This window comes from Chrysochloris asiatica, unplaced genomic scaffold (genome assembly GCF_000296735.1).
Source record: "Chrysochloris asiatica unplaced genomic scaffold, ChrAsi1.0 scaffold00144, whole genome shotgun sequence".
NCBI lineage: Eukaryota > Metazoa > Chordata > Mammalia > Afrosoricida > Chrysochloridae > Chrysochloris > Chrysochloris asiatica.
This window is the reverse complement of record NW_006408662.1, coordinates 3,461,390-3,469,804: the sequence shown is the minus strand read 5'-3', so window position 1 is coordinate 3,469,804 and position 8,415 is coordinate 3,461,390. Positions and strand designations below refer to the sequence as shown.

At 41.2% G+C, this 8,415-nt stretch overlaps 1 pseudogene; it reads right to left on the bottom strand.

Annotated features, from left to right (window-relative positions):
* Positions 1 to 7,015: 7,015 nt before the first annotated feature.
* Positions 7,016 to 8,039, bottom strand: LOC102822104 (annotated as a pseudogene).
* Positions 8,040 to 8,415: the final 376 nt, after the last annotated feature.

Genomic DNA, 8,415 nt, shown 5'->3' with positions numbered 1-8,415 from the left:
AGATCTGTTTTGGAAGAAGTGCAGCCAGAGTGCTCCTTGGAGGCCAGGATGGCCAAACTTTGTCTCTCATACTTCGGACATATTGTCAGGAGGGACCCGTCACTGGAGAAGGATATCAAGTTTGCTAAGGTGGAGGGTCAGAGAAAAAGAGCAAGGCCCCCAGTGAGATGGAGTGGCAGCATCAATGGACTCAAGCGTGGCAACAGTAGTGAGGTTGGTCCAGGATCGGGCAGTGTTTCCTTCTGCTGTGTATAAGGTTGCTATGGGTCAGTACCGACTCGATGGCACCTAACAACAACAACAAACCATTGCATCCAAGAGTGAACCCTAAATTTAAATGACTCCAACTCCCATACCTTAATAATCATGCAATTACTACTAGTAACCTACAGAAATATTCATACCCTCATCCGGTGAATATTTATCAAGCTTCTACCATTTATTAGGCACTGGGTCGTATGGAGTCCTGGGGTGGTGGCCTAGGATAGGCCCTGGTCTGCAAAGTCAGCAGTTCCACCTCACCAGCTGCTCCTTGGAGAACCTATACAGGGTTGCTATGAGTTGGAACCAACTTGATGGCACTTAACAACATTAACAAGCCAGCCACATAGCTTATACCCAGGTTTTCAATGGCTAGTTTTGACAGTAGATCACCAGATCTGTCTTACTCCAAAAGTTCTACTGAAATCTATCTGTCATGGGTGACCTTGCCAGTATTGGAAATCGATGTCAAAAGGCAACCAAAGTCCATGAAGACAGCAGCTAAGAAATTGAACTACACATTGCAGTCATAAATCTGCAAAAGGTCTTTCTAAAAAAATGGAAAGGCAAAGATGTCACTTTGATAACTGAAATGCATCTGACCCAAGCCATCATCTTCATTGCCTTAAAAGCACGATGCTTGTGAAAGCTGGACAATGAACAAAGGAAAACAGAAGACAATTTGATATGTTTGAACTGTGATGTTGGCAAAGAACACTGAATATACTGTGGCTTCCAGAAGAATGAACAAATCAATCTTAGTACAACCAGAATGACCCTCACTTTGAACACATCATCAGGAAAGATCCATCACTGACTAGAGAAGGACATCATGTTTGGAAATGTAAAAGGTCAACAAAATTGAGGGAAACCCTCAGTGAGACTGACACAAAACCCACTGAAATGAAATCAAGCTTGCCAATAATGATGAAGGTGGCACCAGACTGGGCAACATTTTTTTTTCGGTTGTAGACAAGGTCGCCATGAGATAGAGCCTACTGAACAACAGCTAACAATAATAACCAAGCCAGCATTCAGCACACTGGGGATGCATAGTCTTGTCTAACAGGAGCTCTCCTACAGCTAATAACTAATCACACAAACCCCACATGACTTGAACTGCATCGTGTGCAATCAATAAAAAGCCCAGGGAACTCTGTGTTACATGGCAGCCAAGCTCACCATTCATCAAACCTATGAAGCTGCTGAAGAACAGTAGTTACACCATCTCCCTATTCTCTCTGTGGATGGTAGTCTCTGCCAACTGCAATTGAATGGTTTGCAGTGTTGAGTAATGACAGAGACCAGTAGGGCATATGTGAGCTGTGGTATTCTAGGAAGTAATAAAAAAAAATAATGAGCTATACTAGAACAACGTGGATAATAGACCTTAAAAGTGTGATATTGTGTGGGAAGAAATTAATAAAAAGAATGTACTTTATATCACAGTGCCACCTATGTGAATCAAAACATATAGCTATATAAGACAAGCCAATATATTTTATAAAGAGAATAGATCATTCTGTGGGGACATATATAAAGCACCTTACATTGGTCTGTCCAGCACTTGTCTGTCAGTTTGCTGTACTGTGATGGCTTGCACGTTGCTGTGATGATGAAGCTATACCACTGGTATTTTAAATATCAGCAGGGTGACCCCTAGTGTGCAGATTTCAACAGAGCTTCCAGACTAACCTAGACTAGGAAGAAGGAGTTATGAATGTTTAGCCACTGAAAAGTTTATGAATAGCAGTAGAACATTGTCAGATCTTGTGCCAGAAGATAAAAATTTGATGAATAGCACCAGAATATTGCCAGGCATAGTGCTGTAAGATGAGTCCCTCAGGTTGGAAAGCACTGAAAGTACAACTGGAGAACTGCCTTCTCAAGGTAGAGTTGACTGTGAGGACATGAACTGAGTAAAGCTTTCAGGACCTTACTTTATTGATGGGACAAAACTCAAAATTCAGAGAAACACCTGCAAACATCCACTAATAATCAAAGCATGGAAAATTGGGAAATTAGAAAGTCTGATTTACCCGGACTTCACAAGGGTGAAAAAGAATTAAACTCAAAATCAGCCCAAGGCTGATTCCTATGAAGCAGAGATCAGACATGCTTCCACCCTACAACCTTCCTTACCTGATTCTGATACCAACCATTCCTCAGACAACACTCTTTACTTCACATCTTAGTTTCATAGCCCATTAAAATGGCTATACAGAACTCATAACAATACTTATGATTATGGGGTATGTTAGGGAAGTAAACAGGGTACAATTTAGGATAAAAAAAAAACACAGGACGCAAAAGTTCTCATCAGGCATGCCTTTTTTTCTGCTGTGCTGTGAACATGTCTCATTCTTTTCTTCAACTTCTCAGCCACATGGCTCCTTGACCTCTGCCCCAATCCATGGGCCTAGAACCCACAGTTGCTCTGCCTCTCCATGTCACCACCTCTGCCGTCACCTCTGCTGTTGCCATTTTTCTAGGTAGGGATATCACACTCCATTCATGCTCTTCCTTCTGGATAGTCCTGAGATTTTCCATTCCTGCTTCTGAGATGGCTCTTTTTAAACGCAGCTGAATGGCAAAACTAACCAATCCAAGCCTTAGAGTCCTATATACGTTATTTGCATGGTCCCACCCAATCACTGGAGTCCTGGTGTGGAGCTGTGGGTTAATGTGCCAGACTGCAAAGTCATTTGAACTGCAAAGTCTGCAGTTGAAACTTACCAGGTGCTCCTTGGAAGCCTTATACAGGATTGCTATGGGTCAGAATCAACCCAATGGCACTTAACAACAACAAACCCAATCACTTGGTGGGAATTAAAAAGATGTTGGATAGATAAGCAATATCAAGTAAATTCAAGATACCACATTGTCAAAAATGAAACTTAATGCATGAAGATTGATGTCCTATGCACTAGCAAGCTGAAATGGACTGGTATTGGCCATTTTGAATCTGACAATCATATGGTTTGCTATGCTGGAAACAACAAATTCAAAAGGAATGGTCTAACATTCATCATCAAAAAGAACATTTCAAGATCTATCTTGAAATACAACACTGTCTATCATGGAATATTATCCATATGCCTACAAGGAAGACCAGTTAATGCCATTAGTATTCAAATTTAGACACCAACCACTAAAGACAGTGATGATGAAACTTACGAGTTCTACCAAATTCTTCAATGTGAAATTGATCAAACGTGCAATTAAGATGTATTGATCATTATTGGTGATTGGAATGTGAAAGTTGGAAACAAAGAGGACTGGTCATTAGTTGAAAAATAAGGCCTTGGTGATGGAAATGATGCTGGAAATCACGTGATAGAATTTTGCAAAACCAATGATTTATTCAATGCAAATGCCTTTTTTAAACAACATAAAAGATGACTATACAGATGGACCTCACCAGATGGAATACACATAAATCAAACTGACTACATCTTTGGGACAAAACGGTCAAACATCTCAATACCAACAGCCAAAATAAGGCCAGGGGAAGATTGTGGAACAGACCATCAATATTTCATGTGCAACTTCAGGATGAAGCTAAAGAAAATCAAAACTAGTCCATGAGAGTAAAAATATGACCTTGAACATACCCCACCTGAATTTAGAGACCATCCAAAGAACACATTGAAAGCATTAGACACTAATGACTGAAGACCAGACAAGTTGTGGGATGACATCAAGAACATCACACATGAAGAAAGCAAAAAGTCAGGAAAGAAGGAAAAAATGAAGAAGGATGTAGAGTGGATTGAAGCCAAAGGCCAGCATTTAAACATCATTACCCTTTTTCCAGTAAAATAAGGTTGTTTGGGCAAAATATGTTTCTTTTTGCTGTATTATTCATTTGGGGGACTACATCTCTGTCCTTGAGTTCCCCAAAATGAATAATACAGCAAAAAAAAAAAAAAACACCACTCACTTCTCAGTTTGTTGTGCTGTGTGTGGCTTGATGCCAAAACGTGTTCCACCAGCATTTTAAGTGCCAGAAGGGTCACCCATGGTGGGTGGGTTTTAGTGAGTTTCCAGACTAAATCAGACTAAGAAGAAGAAGAGGCAGACTAGTCACTAAAAACCTTAAGAATATCAGCAGAACATTGTCAGATATAGTGCCCGAAAATGAGCCTCACAGGTTTCAAGTCAGTCAAAATTTGACTGGGAAAAATTGCCACATCAAAGTAGAGTTGACCATAATGATATGAATGAAGCAAAGCTTTCAGGACCTTCATGTGTTGATGGGCACAATCAAAATGAGGAGAAACAGCTACAAACATCCCTTAATAATCAGAACATGGAATGTATTACATATGAGTACAGGAAAATTGGAAGTTGTCAAAAATGAAATGGAACACATAAACATTGATATCCTAGGCATTAGTGAGGTGAAATGGGCTGATAGTGTCCACTTTAAACCAAAACTTGACAAATTCAAGAGAAATGGTGACACATTCATGGTCAAAGGGAACATTTCAGAATCCATATTGAAATACAATGTTGTCTGTGATAGGATAATATCCATATGCCTACAAGAAAGTGTTGTATTCGCTCACCATACTTATTTAATTTGTATGATGAGCAAATAGCTCAAGTGCTGGATTATATGAAGAAAAGTGTGGCATCAGGATTGGAGGAAGATTCATTAACAACCTGTAATATGCAAATGATACAACCTTGCTTGCTGAAAGTGAAGAGGACTTAAAATACTTACTGATGAAGATCAAAGACCACAGCTTCAGTATGGGTTGCATTTCAATGTAAAGAAAACAAATATCCTCACCACTGGACCAATAAACAACATTCTTATCAATGGAGAAAAGATTGAAGTTGTCAAAGACTTCATTTTGCTCAGATCAACCATCAATACTCATGGAAGCAGCAATCAAGAAATCAAAGAACGTATTGCATTAAGAAAATATTCTGCACAAGATCTTTTCAAAGTGTTGAAGAGCAAAGATGTCAGTTGGAAAACTCCTGTGTGCCTGACCCAAGCCATGGTATTTCCAATAACCCTATATGCATGTGAAATAAGGAAGACCTTATTTAAGAAGAATTGATGCTTTTGAGTTATGGTGTTTGAAGAGAATATTAAAAGTACCATGGACTGCCAAAAGAACAAACCAATCTGTGTTGGAAGAAGTGCAGCCAGAGTACTCCTTGGAAACCAAAATAGCCAAACTTCGTCTCTCATACTTTGGACATGTTATCAAGAGGAACCAGTCACTGGAGAAGGACATCATGTTTGATAAAGCAGAGGGTCAGAGAACAAGAGGAAGACCCCTAACAAGATGGATTGGTACAGTTGTAGTAGCGATGAGTTCAGGCATAGTATTGCTTGTGAGGTTGATCCAAGACAGGGCAGTGTTTTGTTCTGTTGTATATAACGTCACTATGAGTCGGTACTGACTCGATGGCACCTAACAACAACAACAACACAAGGAAGCCCAGTTAATACCACTATTACTCAAATTTATGCACCAACCACTAAAGCCAGTGATGATAAAACTGAAGAATTATAACAAAGTCTTCCATATGAAATTGGTAAAAAATGTAGTTAAGATGCATTGATAACTTGAATGTGAAATTTGGAAATAAAGAAGAAGGATCAGTAGTTGGAAAAGGGGCTTTGGTGAGAGAAATGATGATGGAGATCTCATGACAGAATTTTGCAAAACCAATGATTTACTCATTACAAATGCCTTTTAAAACAACTTAAAACGTGACTATACACATGAATCTTACCAGACAAAATAACACTAATCAAACTAACTACATCTCTGAGAAGGAAGAGTAGAAAAGATCCGTATCATCGGTCAAAACAAGGCTAGGGGCAGACTGTAGAGCTTACTTGCTCAAATGCAAAATAAGCTGAAGCTGAAGAAAATTAAGACAAATCCATGAGAGACAAACTATGAACCTGAATATATCCCACCTGAATTTAGAGACCATCTCAAGAACATTAGACACTAATGACTGAAGACCAGAAGACTTATGGGATGGCATCAAAAACATCACACATGAAGAAAGCAAAAGATCATGAAAAATACAGGAAAGAAGAAAAGACCAAAATGGATGTTCAGAAAAGACTCTGAAAATTGTTTTGAGTGTAGAGAAGCTAATGTGAATGGAAGAAATAAAATAGCTGAACAGACAAATTAAAGGGCAGCTGAGAAGACAAAGTCAAGTATTACAATGAAATGTGCAGAGATATGGAGTTAGAAAAAGAAAAGAACACACAGCATTTTTTAAGCTGAAAGAACTGAAGAAAAAGTTCAATCCTCTACTTTCAAAATTTTTTTGCAAGCAAAACAGAGAGAAATATTTTCCTATGACTATGATTCTTCAGATATAAATACATGCAATCCACAAAATGGATCTATGGCTTTGCCAATGCACTGTCGTATATGGAAGGTGCAGACTGGTTTAAAAATTCTGTACAGACTGGGCAGAACCCCAGCAAATCTCAACCCCACCAGCAGTAAAATGCCTCTGTGACCTTGAGGGCAGCATCAGGGGCCGACTTTAAGGGCTTGAGACCCACAGACACCTGGGGCGAGGCCACTGGGAGTTTGGCACGTTCCAGCTGCACCTGAAGTGAAGTATGTGCATCATTGGACTAAATTAGAATCAATTTTGACAAATATGTACAAATCAGTTACAGGCACTTGAAATGTCTTTTTCTGGAATAACCATTGCAAGACAATGTATTCACAGAGTGACCAGGCCTGGGGCAGGTTCAGCAGACAATGTAGTTCTTTCTGTCTCTCTCAGCAACACAAAAGGGGAGGGATCTGGTATAGCAAAACGTGGTTATTGCCATCACGAAGAGGAAGGAGCTGGTGTGCATGGGGTGCAGCTTTATTAGGGAACGACGGTCATCTGGAACAATGTCCTTGAGCTTGGGGTTTAGATGGAGCTCTGGTAGCGTAGTGGTTACGAATCGGGCTGCGAACTGCAAGGTCAGCAGTTCGAAACTACCAGCTGCTCCGCGGGAGAAAGATGAGGCTTTCTGCTCCCGTAAAGATTTACAGCCTCAGAAACCCTGTTCAGGGTCGCTATGGGTCGGAACCGACTCGATGGCACTTAACAACAACATACTTTCCCCATGGCCCCTTTGTAACATCAGAAAGGGTTGTAGTCTTGAGTGTATTTTGTGTTGTTAGTATTGCTGGATGGTTCGTGGACACAGTGTGGCGGCTGTGCGATGGAAGGAAACACACCAAGGACAGCAGTGAGGGTCATGCAGGCTGTGGCCATAACCTCATGCTCTCAGTGGCCATGGAGAGTGCAGTCCTCAGTGTTCTAGGGCGCAGGCAGTGTGAAGGTAGTGTTGATATCCTCACTGACCTGGTGCCCTAAGATGATCGAGTACAGGTTGGTGCTGTGGCGAGAGTACCCTGTGGCACCTCAGAGAGAATCCAGGGTCAGGGGGATAGCCACTGAAATGTTGATTGGCTGGAGTCCTCCTGGGCCTGGAGGGTGCGGGTGGATGCCCCAGCCTGCCCACTGCTCACTGTGCCCTGCAGAGCTGTGCTGTTGTTGGTGAGTTGCGTCAGCATTTCATTCTCTGACATACACAAGTTCAAGTCACTGTAGCACAACGGAAAAGCATTCCAGTCCTCCACCACTTCAGGTGACTTAGTCTCCTTGATTTTGAAGAAGTAGCCCAGGGTCAGAAAAGCAATAGAAGGGGGCCAGCTGCTGATGAATATTATTCTCATTGGCTCCAATCTGCCCGTCAGGCAGAGGCACCCTGGCATAGCCAGCCCTGACAGCTAGACACCATCCTCAGCACCATGCTGGCAGCAGCATCTGGATCCCCGGGCTGGAGGCGACAACCAGAGGGCTCTGGCAGCTGTGGTTTCTGTGTAGAAAACTTCACTGTCAACCTCAACTTTCAATGCTAAAGGATTCTATGAACAAACTATTGAATGCTGCAGAAAATATCAAAGAAGATGGTAGTAATACACAGTCATTGTAGCAAAGAGAAAATGTTGACAGTCAACCATTTCAAGAGGTAGTGGGTGATGAAGAGCTGATGGTATTGAAGGAAGAAGTCCACACACTGCACTGTAGGCATTGGAGGGAAAACGAGGCTCCAGGAATTGATGAAATCTTTCAACAAACCGCAGGCAC